General features: G+C 37.0%; 1 protein-coding gene across 1 annotated transcript in view; it reads right to left on the reverse strand.

Annotated features, from left to right (window-relative positions):
• The window catches only part of LOC136843845 (uncharacterized), a 24535-nt gene extending 16113 nt beyond the window's left edge, over window positions 1-8422 (reverse strand). The window contains exon 1 of the mRNA XM_067112665.1: window positions 7760-8422. The gene's annotated coding sequence lies outside the window, so the exon portion shown is untranslated. The remainder of the gene's footprint in view (window positions 1-7759) is intronic.
• Between the last annotated feature and the right edge of the window lie 6679 nt (window positions 8423-15101).

Raw genomic sequence — 15101 nt, forward strand, 5'->3', positions numbered from 1 at the left:
TGAATTTATAACATCATCGCCTACGAGGTTAAATCCTCTGACAAATACCATTGTTCAACAGTGACATTACATAATGCAATTACATTTGATGTAATTATTGCAGCACAGGAAAAATGAATAAAAAAATGAGTTGTAAATCAGAAAATATTTTAGAGATAACGATAAAAGGTAAAAGAGTGAATTTAAGAAAAGCAAGGTTTTGGAACATTTGAAGAACAAAGGATACCTAGCAAACTAGAAATGGTGGAATAACACATGCACTAAAAGCTTCTGATTAACTCTGAACTTTGTTGTACGCCCTGACAAATTTTCTGAAGAATTAGATACGTGTTTTATGGTTTTTCAGGTCCAGAAAAAAACTATGATAAATCCCGACCTTTAAGTTGACGTGTGGACTTGAAAAATACGTCAAGGTAAGTAAAACGTTGGGGACAAATTTCACCAGGTCCACAATAATAATAATAATAATAATAATAATAATAATAATAATAATAATAATAATAGTAAAATGACATGCTATTTTAATGCAAGGAAAAAATCCTAAAGAAAATAATCAGGACACACAAAAGAAGACCACCAACCAAGTTGTATCATAATCTGGGAACAATAAAATTGTGGCAATTATACTGACTTGTAATTACACATAGCGCTTCCTCCCCGCCCCCTTCACCGCCAAAAAATAAAAATTACCCACCCAAACCAAAGCCACTTATTTATAAAATAACATGAGAATAAATATAAACCTAACAACCTATTCGCTTATTCTCGTTTAGGGATGATCACAATAAGTAACTAAGCAAACAGTGATACCTGAACTAAAAAATTTAGGATGTACTCCAAAAGATCTCACACAATTGCCAAGGAAAACCCAGGTAAATACTGTGTGGCTATATAGGGGACATGGGGAAAAGAATATATTTTTGTAAATAAATACACAAGTGAGGCATATTCTGCACCAGGAATGTACATTTTGTAGTATATATATATATTATATATATATATATATATATATATATATATATATATATATATATATATATATATATATATATATATATATATACACATATATACAAATATATATATATATATATATACACACACATATATATATATATATATATATATATATATATATATATATATATATATATATATATATATATATATATATATATAAATTTTATATACATATTAATGTGTAGATGTTAAGTAAATATTTGAAGACTGGTTTGCGTTGCATTGTTGTTTACAGTTTATGAATTTCGTACTGCTGCCTTCTTCTTGTTTTTAAAAAGTAAGTTAACCTCATGCTGGCACTGGCTCTTGCTATTAGGGCAGGCCGTAACTGGAAAGGGTCTTTGGAACTGAGAGAGGTTTCTTGCTGACTTGGGTTGCGGGCGGTAAAGTAGGATCATTACGCGTGAATCACAGCGTACATTCCTAGAAGTTAATATAGCGCAAAATCTTGAGGCGCGCTGAATCCTGTCTACATTTTATATTATTTTTGGGTTCTATCTCGATTTGATGGTTTTGTGCTGATGTCTGGCTGATACTCTCATAGTGGGTTTCATCATTCTTATAGCCTACTGTACTGATAGGCATATACCAAGCACTGGGGAACTAAGGCCATTCACCGTTGAAACGGAAATTGACAGTGAAATGGTTTGAAAGGTGTAATAGGAGGAAAACCTCACAGTTGCACTATGAGTCAATTGTTAGGGGTGGGTGGACAGTAAGATGGAAGAAAGAGAATATGAAAAGAGGTACAGTAAAAGGAATGAAAACAGTTGCAGCTAGGGGCCGAAGGGACGCTGCAAAGAACCTTAAGTAATGCCTACATTGCACCGCATGAAGTGCACTGACGGTACTATCCCCCTACGGGATACTGCACTGAGCAATCGAGTTTGTGTTTTCTTAGCTATGTAAATTCTGTGTGTATTTCTCACCTCTATACCATTCCTAAAGGGTGGGTAGGGCCGGGGTTCAGTGGGTTGTAATAAAGGGGAGTTTATGCTTATGGATAAAGAGAGCCTTCTTAATATATGGAGGCAATCATCTGATTCACAATGTGATGTTCAACATTTTGAGGGATTTCTTCTCTGATTACTCATCATCCGTGTTGCTGAATAAAATGGCTAATATTTTGAGGAATTTCTTCCGCGTTGCAGATTAAATGGTTGAAATCTGGTCCTCCATGAGGGTCGCAAGAAGATCACTTTTTTTACTTTAACACTCTTTCCAGAGTAACTGAGTCGGCGTCATAGCCAAACAGGGTATGAAAGTGGTATACGTCATAATGTTTCCTATGGTCTTCTTGAAAGGGTCTTGTGTTATTTTGCTTTACCAAGTCTTGGGTTTTGTTATTCTCGTTAAATATGATCAGCTTTATTCTAAAGTTTTCATCATACGGTTTCCCTCGCGTGCTCTTCTTGCTTATGATTTGGACGCATAATGGTACTATAAATGTTTGACTTTTCTAGGAACTCTTTCTTGGCTGAGGGGTTGGTACTGTCACAACGCAGCCATAGCATTCAAAACACGATGGTCGATAGCCGATGAATTGTTACTAATGTTTGCGATATCCGGTCCAATTCGTGGTGCGTATCTTGCCGAGTCGTGCAAAGGGGCAGGGCCCTTCGTGCATGGGCATCGATTGCACTATTCGAGTATCTTTAGGGGCACTCATTTTTTCCATACATACATTAGCCTTTGTTTGATAGTTTATTATCAAGAGAAGTGGCGTGTTAATCTTTTGATTACGTTACTAGCAAATCCAGAAAGGGAAGATTGCCGTTAATGCTGTTTTCCATTAGGTTGACTTATAAACTGATTGATCTATGGTCGTAAAACAATTAAGTCAAGGTAAAACAAACACATTGGGAAATCTCCACCTGACTGTCAAGGCACTTACTATGTTCCTTCTAAATTGAAGAAAATAAAAATCTAACTTTGAACTGACCCGGACCTTGTAAAATACATAAAAAAAATGGAAACCATCTACGCATCTGTCAATAAACTGGATGAAAAAAATGTATCACGATTAGATGGAGGTAACACCATCAAAATTTTTTTTATAAAAGGGAACTGCGCATGAGAAGTACTTCCTGCTGGACGATGACGTCCTTCGTAGAATTATTATGAGAAATGCCACCGCCATCACGATCGTTGGTGTGGCAGACTTTGATCATCTATTAACACACTCAAGAACAGGAAAATCGAGACTGCTAAAAAAAAAAAAAAAAAAAGGCAGTGTTACCGAGAGGCACCTTCAGAAGGGGACAGTTGAGGGATGTCCTCAAACCTACGAAGGTCTGACGGCCACACGCCTCTCAAAGCGTATATCCTGCCACCTTCAGGATGACACGCAACAAAGATCGGGTGCCAAGTCCTTGTCACAACAGATGAGATCTTGGACACTGCCTCCGAAGAAAGAGAACTTCGTCTCCTTGGGCATAATAATGATGATCAGAACAATAATAATATTAATAATAATATAAGAAGATAGAGAGAAAGAAGAAAAACTTGAGTCAAAAACCATGAAAAGTCCTTAAAGTGATGAAGTGAAGGCATATATACTTTAGGGAAAGAAGGACCGTAACTAGAACACCAGTTGTAAGCAAACTGTTAAAATTCCATAATCTGAACTAAAGAGATGCAAAAGCTCATAGTATGCTACGGTTACAAGAGTAGAATCTATAATGACCGCAAAACGATTTCCAGTATTCTTATTGTGCGATAGAAAAAATCAAGGATGATAATATCACTTCCAGGTTAAAATAACAATCGTAATTAAATAAAACGTTATGTAACAACATTGGAGTTAAAGATGCATAATCTAGAGTTTAAAAGAAAAGCTGCTCTTCGGTTGTAAATACTTCACAAAATGCAATCAAAATTATGACACTGACTATGGAGTTTTAGAAGTGTGAAGACAAAATAGACAAAACGGTCAAGAAGGGCTAAAACAATAAACGTGATAAAAGTTTCAGAAAGAAAGACTGTCGGCTTGAATAGGAGGCAAGCCCGATTATGTATTTGAAATTAAGTCCAAAAAGATAGTAAAACCCAGGACCCACTACGATTGCCTCTGGTTTAAACAGACCCCTGAACTAAAGATCTCAGCTCTTACAGAATATGATAACACAGTTATTGTGATGAGATTATATGTAAAATATTACAGTAATCTTAGGACAGAAGAACAATGAACAGAGCATAACTATAAATATATATATATATATATATATAACAATTATTATACGCATTCTTCTGCTGCCAACATCTAAAAAACTACAGTAAACACTTACCTTTTCTGTCAAATATACAGTTCCAGAGGCAGCAAAAATGAAGTAAGCATGCATAAAATAAGCAAACTCTAGAAACTCTACAACTTGACCCTTAATAAAACTAACAATATGACCATTTGTAACCAAAGAATTAAATCTGTGCATAGTTATAGGACTATAAGCATTAAAAATGCCTAGACTGAAAAGTAACATTCAGAAGAGATAAACCATAACTGACAGTCAGTGGATTAATTTCGCTCAGAGGCTACGTTGCTCAGAAGAAGAAGAAGAAGAAGAAGAAGAAGAAGAAGAAGAAGAAGAAGAAGAAGAAGAAGAGGGCAATAACATGTAAAAAAAAAAAAAAACTTTAGTTCCTAACCTAAGCCAAGAATTTGTCGACAGGAAAGACAAAGGATCATAAAAGCAACGTTCAATCAAGCAAATAAAGATTTCAGGGCATCACGGAATGCGTGAAAAGATAGGAGACAGTAATTTTTTCTAGAACAACGCACTTTGGCCAACGAGATTTTCCAGTGAGGAATTACCACAAACGAACATACCATACAGTTTGTACATATACATAAACAAACTTTTCCCCCTTGAAGGTATATTTATTACAAAAGAGATATTTTTCTTATATATATGTGTATATATGTGTGTGTGTGTACTGGAAAAACTAGACTAAAGCAATCAAAACAATGTAGCCTTGAAAACTAGAACCAAGCCAAACAAAGACCCGGATAAAAACAGCTGCAAAGGACAGTGGGTCCACTGCATTGCCAGAGTCATTAAAGATGCAGAAGGATGTACTGGAGAGCCCAAGACATCTGAGAAAATCGCGCTATTGATCCTCGACATTTCTCATTCCCTAAAATACGGGCGACAGACGCCATCGAAGATAGAGGAACAGCAGTAGATGGCATTATGACACACACGGCTTATTCTAAAGCGTTCAGCTCATTCGCTTTAATATTCTTACTTGTCTTTAGTTTATTCTAAAGCGTCCAGCCCGTTCGCCATAATATTCTGACTTGCTTTTCGGTTGTTGTTTAAATGTATCTATTTATCGATGCTCAGACCTCATAACTTTTTAAATGGCCTTTCTCAGAAAATGGGAAATTTCGACAACGTAAAAATTTTTCACATTTGCTTCCATCACCAAAACAACGTTTCAAAATTCTCTGAGTTCACATTAATTTTCATGGTTATTTTACGTGGCAACAGATCTTGTGCTCTACAGTAATATTATAAAATAAATAGAAATAAAAAAGAGAAGAAAATTCTTTTGTATATAAGCATTAAAAGTAAAGTGAAAATCTCCTTATGGATGTATAACTTTTAAAAAAGCATTTAAAAAATAGATTTAGGTATCAGTATGAGGAAAATTAAAATAAATTACCACTGAGCATGACAGGCATGAGCACACACATTCATTTGTTTAAGTATATGCAGAGAAAGTTCTCATTAATAAAGGGAATATATCGGTAAGGACAAGTAAGAATTTTTTAAGTACATTAAAAGCTGGCTGCGACCAACTAAAGTCGGGTAACTTTTGCTTAATTAATATAAGCACTGAATTTTCCAGCAAACGGGACCGAATCACTTTTCCCCAAAGAAATCGAAGTCATGACTCTTACGGTGAGGCAATTGATATACCTTCCTCTTGCTAACACTCACTTTTAACTTTCTCCTCCTTTAAATACTTTCACCAGTCTTTGTGGTTTCTTTTCACTATCACTGCATAACACTCTCACACCTTTAACACCAGCTACACATCACAGTGGCAACACATTTTCTCATTAACGACTTTTTCACCTATATCACCTATCCATTCCCTGACATCTCCAAACAGCCAAGGAGAATGTCACGTCTTGGTGTAAGCCCCACTTCAACATCAAACCTTCACGTCTGCATATTTGAACGTGCACTTCACTTTCTCCTTGAAACTTTCTAATTACTCAAGACGAACTACCTTTTGCATCATGATTTATTCTCATAACCATTATGTATTTCGGTATAAAATTTTACCACGTGTTTTCCCACGATAAATGGACACCACATTTATCTTATTACTTTAATCTCAAACTTCTTGTATAGCCGTTTCAAAACGTACATGTGTCAAATGTTGGTTAAATTTGATCCAGAGATTCTGTAGACGTCTGAGATGTAAAGTTTTCGCTAGACATATGTAGACACAGACATAAGACTATAGGTCCCGTTGCTAAGTAACCAATTGGTTCTTAGCCACGTAAAATAAGTCTAATCCTTCGGGCCAACCCTAGGAGAGCTGTTAATCAGCTCAGTGGTCTGGTAAAACTAAGGTATACTTAACTTGTTTCGATAGGAAAAACTCATTTGAGCTTCTAACTATGGTAAGCTAAAGATAAACTAAAAGATAAATATGCGATGTCTTTAAAACTCCCTTTAATACATGTTACTTCTAAATCTACTCACGACAAAAGAGTATTCAGCACGTCTTTGAACTGAATACACGGAAAAAGTTCATACGCAGAAATGTGCTCAGGATATGGCATGGGTGAAAGGGGTCGGTTCGGAGGATGACGAAGGAACGTTGAACAGGACCTTCTCTACCCTGTGGCTACGTCACTCTCGCTTTTCTCAAGGTCGGTTTAAAGAACAGTGACAAAAGTATGCATTTTATTATATATAAAAACAGTAATACACACATATGCGCGCAATCCTACTTTGTAAATGAAACTCACATGAAAGCTTGAGTTTGTGTATATCAGTGCGATAAGCAACGGGTGTATGTGCCCGTAGGTCTAGGATGGTATGTTTCTACCTTGTGCACTACCAGATGGACCAGTTAATCAGATAGGGCAGCAAAGTAGAAGTCTACAGTTCTAGGCCTACATGCACCATAGACCAGATGATTATTGTAACGGTGTACACAAACTCAGGCGTTCATGTGCATTTCATTTACACAGTAGGAATGCCGCGCAAAATCTATATGGCGGGGGGGGGGGCGGTGATAGAGGAGTCGGGTTGAAAATGAATGATAAAGCCATAACTAAGAGGAAAACAAAGGTCGTATTTTGAAATACATGGTCTAACGAAACATCCAGCATCATTTCCCCGCCCTCTCGTCTGGACACGCCCTTCTCCCCACACACACACACACACACACGCACACACACACAAAAGGATGGCAGAAAAAAAAAAATGCTCACTGCACTGAAGTTTGTCGATAACTTCGTTCAGACGCTGTCCCAAAAATCTCGCACAGAAGCATGCTATAACTTTGTATAGTATATATTACCATGGACGTTTGTATTCTGATGCCCCTTATTCCGTGCCACTGTCAATAATACCACTAAAACTTTGTTTGGTAGTGCTTATGACTTTTTAGACATCTTCCGGGAATCGAACAAATGCTGAATTCTTTCTAGCGCGAATTTTCACATAATTCTAATCCTGAATTGAAGATGCTAATGATAAACGTAGGTACTTACGGTTGCCAGGCATTTTCTAAGCAAGTTTTCCTTTGCTATTTTCTTCTTCACTCCACCAGCAACATGTGCAAAAATCAGCTGGGATGTTTTGTTTACACCACAGGACTCTGTCACCAGTTATCTGCAGTGACGTCACAACGGGGGGAGTTTTAACTAGAGTTGCCAGCAAGTCAATAATCGTGTAGCCCTTTATTCCAGGCTTAGAAGCGAAAGAAAACGGACTTCGTAATTGCAAGTTGCTTTTGCTGATAAATGAATAGTAAAAGACTCATCCGTAACCGAATTGATTAGATTTTCGACTATCTTTAGTGTAAACGAAAAGCAAGTTGAAAGGCAACACCATGCTCTTATGGCGCCCCGATGACTGAGCAACGGACTTTCTCTCTTGTCAGGAACGAATTTCTGCCATGTTTGCTCTATTTTGCTGCTTTCTGGCCAAGAAACGAACACCGTGACACTGGACGTACGCCTGTTAGCACTATCAGATAATAAACATATCTAACTCGCAATGTAGTAGTGAATGAAAAGAATTTAGCGTCAGAGGAACTTCACTATCTGAAAGAAAACATGATCGCCAGCCCTTTTCGCTTCCCTGTTCGCACTGTCTGAGCGGAGAGTAAAGGACTAGAAGAGGTGAGTCTAGACTCACAGGAACCACAAAGTGAACTGCTGAATTATGACTCATCCGACTCACGCGGCCTCACAACGCGTCATTCCTTTTGCTGTTCACAACTTAACGTTCTTTATGATCATGATCACAGTTTTGAATTTTGTTTTGTCTACTTCATATACCTGCTCAACATTTTCAATGACTTCACTGAGATATTTTCCATTTTAGTTTTGTACCGTTGTTGCAACGTATCTCCGTGGTATAGAGAGATTGTGTCATGAATTTTTTACTTGAGTTTTAAAGGTCATGGATTTTCTGTATGTGCCTCGCAAGGAGTTTATAATGTTGGCTGGAGTTTAGATCTACCTTCAAAGGTTTTTGTCAACTTGAATTGACGTTAGGTGTTTTATCATTAAACCTTTCCGTTATTTGGAGTCATATATGATAGGAATATCAAATATATTCTTTGTCCCGTTCATCTCTATTCTATTACTTTTAACAGGAAGGGGAAAATTCTTGGTTGGTTTGTGCATACATATAAAAAATGTCTATTGATCTCGGGGGTTCTGAGTATATTCACGGTCGCTTGAAGTAGGGAGATCGGATCTAAACAGTGTACAGTATGTTTCAATGTAATATTAACGAGAGAAAAAAAAAAAGTTATTTCGTTTAAGTGCTTACGCCCATATAAATTAGGTATTCTTATTAAAAGCATTAGTAACCATACGTTTTTTTTCTTCTAAGCTATGCGTAAGTTTGTTATTCTAGCTATTTTATTCATAACTTTGCGCATGCGCACTCACACACAACAACCCCAACACAAACGCAGACCCACCCAACCAAAGGAGAGCACCACAGAAAAAGACAGTGCTCACCTCCCACATTCACATTTCAACAGCTGCATCAAGAATGAACCCACTGTACGGAAAACTTTCTTAACATTAGCCACTCAACACACCGTCAAAGCGACAATGTACTGTACCCAGCTCCATACGTTGTGTCAGGTTTGTTCTGCCTATGTGTTTTTTTCACATTGCTTCGTATAATAGTACGAAACAGTAAACTAAAAAATAAAATGGAAATTATCTGATAGATAACAGCATTTGCAGCAATCTAGACAGCCAAAATAAATAGATGAATTTTTCAAATACTCTGCTTATAGAAGACATTCATGTTGAACTTGCGCTACATTTAACATTCAAGATGGGCCCCAAGTGGAAATTAGGTTAAACAGTGGCTTTTTACAAATTTAACGCTGATAAAATTTTATTCAAGAGAGGAAAATGGCTTTAAATTACTTTTGGTTAAATGGAATACTGAAGTTAATAAGAAATATCCACTCCACATAGGTTTTTTTTTTTAATGCCACTGGCTCACTACTAGAATTAAGCTTAATGATTATTATTTTAGGCGAAAATATTAAAATCGTTACCATGGACAAAGAATTCTGTCAATAAAGTACATAAGGTGCAAATACACAAGAAAAACTAACAAAAACTCTTTCAATAACGTTTTTCAATAAGTGGTTCAGGAAACAGCTCGGAATAATGTAGAACCTTGGAAAAATAAAAAAAAAATCACCACTAAAGGCACTTTATTCCTCTAAGAATTAGCCTCCCAGAGGATGTCGTGTAGTTGGAACTTCAGAAGTTCAAGCGAAAATGCAACGTATTACTACCCTAATACTATTCCTCTTGCATTTTAATACATTTTTATCTAATTATTAATATATATTATTTTCTTTTTTAATAAGTGGGATCTCTTCTTTCTGTATTTCCCTTCATTTTCTCTTACTTCTTCCTAATGAACACCCAATTCTTAGGAAGCCTGAATTTCAAGTCAGTGGCCCCTGTGGGCATCTTCTATATGAATAGGTATCATCTACTGAGTAATAATAATAATAATAATAATAATAATAATAATAATAATAATAATAATAATAATAATAATAGTTTCACGTTAGGGTATTTTTCTTTCTCCGTTTTTGAGTTTTTTTTTTTTTTTACCTCAGATTTTCGTGCAAAATTCAGCAAGGCGAATATCCCCTTTACAGTACGTAGGGATTAAGTCTAGAAGTAGATTTGTTATATGATACGCACGTGTGTTAACCATTTCTTACTTGGATCAGAGTCCTAGACAAGCCTTAAAACTTGTGGGATTATGTGCGTCAATATATTCTTATTTAATGGTGATTTTTATAAACACAATTTTTTGATGTTGCGTGGGCAGTTCACTCACCCCTGACTTAGGACTACAGAGTACCGATACTTCGAAATCGTAATAATAACAACCTTGAGAATATCCCCATTCACCTTACAGACATGGTCTGAACACAGTACGTAACTAACACACTGGCATTATGAAATCATGTCAGGGGAATTTTATAATTTTTTACAAATCAAATAATCTTGCTCCAAATTAAAATTTAAAGTAGATTGGGAAATGATTATTGAATCACTTTCCTAGATAGATTAATAATAATAACAAAAAATCAGAAATTACAAGTTCAAGGTATGTAGAAAACCGATATTCTCAATATTCTTCATTCATTGCTTTAGTTATTATGATAATTCTAAAAAGGTTAGACTGACATGCCATAAAGATCTGTTCCTTGAGTATAAAGAGAGATTCATTGACTACCTGAGTATATGGGAATTTCTGACTTTCGTTTCAATAAGAACTAAATTATTCATGAGCAACGTGTTCCCTCTAATACCCTGACCACATAATTGAAAAAGGTAGTTTATAAAAGAAGAGTACTGGCATTAAGAAGAGGCATTCCTTCTACTTTTAACTGTCCGAATTCCATTGGTTTGTGGTCTCAACGTTTACGGGAAAAAAGTTAAAAGCCAAGGATGTAGGCATAAATTGAACATCTTGCAAACGAATGCAATAACTCTATGGGTTTCATGGGAAAAAGTCTGTCCTAGAGAAAAGCCTAACACCACCGATAAGTAAGATATTCACATCAAAATTCCGATGACACAGACATCAAGTTGAAAGAAGAAATGGTAGTTGCAATTGTTGTCATCACGGGTCCCATCAGAGCCGCGTAGGTGGAGAACTTTGTCTAACCAGCTACAAGTAGCAAAAGTCCCAAACAGATACTAACATCTTAGAATGTGTTAGAAATGATGTCTCTAACAATTCCTTGGCATCTAGGACAGACTATCTATGGCTGGGGACATGGCAGTGGACTCTTGAGCAAGGATATACGTTTTTGTGATACTAGAAGGGTTCCAACATCAAATGACCACAGGGCTGCATACTATTGCAAATTTCATGTTAAGAGTGTTTAACAATCATTCACACTAATGCAATTATAGTAAATTATGATGGTAATATTTAACTGTATTTCTCAGTGCTATGTAATTCCTGTCAACATTTGTAACACTTTCAGAACTACATCAACCCTAATCCCCGCAAGGGGTAGTGCCGTCAATGCACCTCACGCTGTGCACTGTAGGCATTACTTAAGGTTCTTTGCAGCCTCCCTTTGGCCAGCTGCAACCCCTTTTATTCCTTTTTATTGTACCTCCTTTCATATTCTCTTTCTTCCATCTTACTTTCCACCTTCTCCAAACAGTTGTTTCACTGTGCAGATGCGATGCTTTCCTCCTGTTACACCTTGAAAGCCTTTTTACTCTGTTCGCCTTTCAGCGCTAAATGGTCTCATAGGTCCCGGCGCTTTGCCTTAGATCTAAATTATGTATCCCATTCCTTCCGTCAACCGTGATGAAAGACTGTCAGGTAACCAGTTAGTGGTGAAGGTTTGATTTATCATCACAGCACCTAAATTATATTTACTATCGCACCACCTACATTATCTTACCTTTGCCTTAAATGCATGCTGAGTAAAGTTTGGCTATTTCTAGTGCTGAACTCAGTAGTGCGTTTAACAGAGTTCTTTTGCATCGCTTAAAAAAGTAAAAAAAAAAAAAAAAAAATGCTACCAACAGTGTTCATTCTCATTTAGTTCTCTATAAAAGAAAACTATTGAGATGGCTTTGTCTCTCCGTCCGTACTTTTGCTGTTCGCATTTTTTCTGTCCGCCCTCAGATTTTAAAATTACTGAGGCTAGAGGGCTGCAAATTGGTACGCTGATCATCCACCCTCCAATCATCAAACATACCAAATTGCAGCCCTCTAGACTTAATAGTTCTTATTTTATTTAAGGTTAAAGTTAGCCATAATTGTGCGTCTGGCAACGGTATAGGACATGCCGCCACAGGGCCGTGGTTAAAGTTTCATGGGCCGCGGCTCATACAGCATTATACCGAGACTACCAAAAGATTGATCTGTTTTCAGTGACCTTGGTTATAAGCTCTACAGCAAACTCGATAGCGCCTAAGAAACTTCGGCGCATTTTTGTTTCTTGTTTTATAATGCACACTGATGCAAGTACAGCAACCGTCCCACCAAATACCGAAAACGACCAAATGTAGGAAAAGAGTCGGACTGGACAGGGACATGCTTTCAGGGTGAGGGGCGTCGGGCAACAGACGACTTTAGCGACGTCTGCCTTCAAAGCCGTGGAAGAAAATGGGATTTCCAGTTGCAATATCTGACGCATTAGCAAAATTGATTCGCTATCAATTTCATTCGCTGAGAAATAGCGAGTGTTGCGAAATTCCACAATATTCAGAAGAAAATTTAAATGCTTTGCCGGAAAGCGCCTGGTCAGAGAAAAGTCATAATTCTGAGTTGTCGTGTGGCTGTTGTCTTTTACAGCGTTCATGCAAAAGTCGCCAGTAGAATTCTTGGATCTTTCCAGACTTTCCTAGAAGGCGACCCCCAAGGGTTTTAACCTTGTATGTATCCACCTTCGCGGCGTGTTTAGTACAAGCCCGTTAGGGATTACAGTAAAAACACAAACAAAGGACTAAATATCATAAAGCTAATGTCCCCCAAGAAATATTAGTCCTATAAATAGTGACCCCCGAAAACCCTTGGGGGTCACTGTCTAGGAAAGATCAGAATTCTTACATTTTAGCCTGAAGAAAAAACGCTTAAAGGTACATGACCAGAGTGGTGATATGTCTGTCTACTTTTGTTCTAAAAAAATATTTGTTTTATGAAGATGGTTATACCAAAGAGCAGAAATAAATCCTGGCTCTTCGCAGCTCAAGCGTTGAACTCGTCTGTTTTTTTGGGATTGAATCAAATCACGGAAAGAAATTCTATTTATTGTTTCCGGTTTCTAAATTTATGTCTTTGCAGAGGACCGTAACATAAAATATACTTGGGAATTGAGAAACCAAGAGTTCATTGAGACGGAATTATATTTTCCGGTTACTCTTTCATGCAATGAGTTGATTTCTTACATTTTAACCGAAAGTAAATCTGATTAACATTACGCGACAAGTCTAAGACACTTTGTTTTCTCTCTCTCTCTCTCTCTCTCTCTCTCTCTCTCTCTCTCTCTCTCTCTCTCTTGGTATTGGTATTGGTTATTTCTTCACAAGGGTAACGGTTACTCCGGCTCAGGTTAAACGAAGGTAAAGACCTCTTATCTTTATATAGAACCCCCATAGTCCCATCACTTTCCAGATGCACTGTGCTAGCTTTAATGTTGTCAAAACACTGAACAGATAAGTATTACCATCATCAGTCAATAAATTAAACAGTTACTATCTACATCTGTGTGCTTAAGGTTCCAAGCTATATTTCCAGACTTAAATTTGTTCTCTGACAAATCTGCCTTGTGGGTTCTCAGCGGAAAACAGCGTAAATTAATGTCTTCCATTTTTTCGCGTCATGGTAAGTACCAGCAACTTGAAAAAATTTTTAAGGGAACACTGTGTACAAAAATGAAGACGCACATTAGACAGTATTAAAGGATGTTTGCGGTTTCCCTTCGGCCTTTAGCACTATCCATTTTTTAACGTTTTACTTTTCCGTCGTTCCCCCTTCCTGTCTTTAATCTTGCTGTCCACCACATCTAACTGTTATTTCTTAGTGCATCAGTGGGGTTTTCTCCCAGTGGCACCTTTAGCTCCTTCTTCGTCTTCTCTTTTATTTTCAGGCTCTTTATCATATTGCATAATCACTTCAGCTCACCCTTTTCATTATCTGAAGGGTCGAAAGGCCTCAATTTTGTAAATCACTATTACAAATCAAAATAAAACTAAGATACAAGAGGGTCTCAGGAGCAAAATTTAGTCATTTCATTGCGCATCGTAACAGAGAGTCCCGTCTAAGTACTAACAGGTAATATCAAATGATATATATCAAGGAAATCTAACAAAACTTATTCAAAAGAAAGGTTGACTGAGGCAAGGAAACCAACTCTAAACGTTCAAAATCTACATGACATGGCTGTTGGTTTGTTTAAACGAAGCTGGCCTTATGCCAGCACAGACCTATACTCTGAAGCGGTGCTGGTAAGATGCAGACTACCACTCTGTTTAGGAGTTCGAATCTAGCGGCCAGTGAAGAACAAGAGGAATTTGTTTCTGACCAACCTGACATCATTTCCCCTTAATGGTTCGGATTAGCTGTAGGTCCCGTTGCTAGGTAACCCTTTGGTTCTTAGCCATGTAAAAATAAATCTAATCTTCAGGCCAGCCCTGAGAGCTGTTAATCAGCTCAGTGGTCTTTTCCATAATTTCTTTTAATCGGTTGGTAAGATATTTGAGGTCTAATGTAGACCTTCTGACTCTGTTCGACCAACCTGACATCATTTCCCCTTCAATGTAGGGTGATTAATTAAAATCACTAGATTATTAGTAA

This window comes from Macrobrachium rosenbergii, chromosome 2, assembly GCF_040412425.1.
Source record: "Macrobrachium rosenbergii isolate ZJJX-2024 chromosome 2, ASM4041242v1, whole genome shotgun sequence".
Taxonomy (NCBI): domain Eukaryota; kingdom Metazoa; phylum Arthropoda; class Malacostraca; order Decapoda; family Palaemonidae; genus Macrobrachium; species Macrobrachium rosenbergii.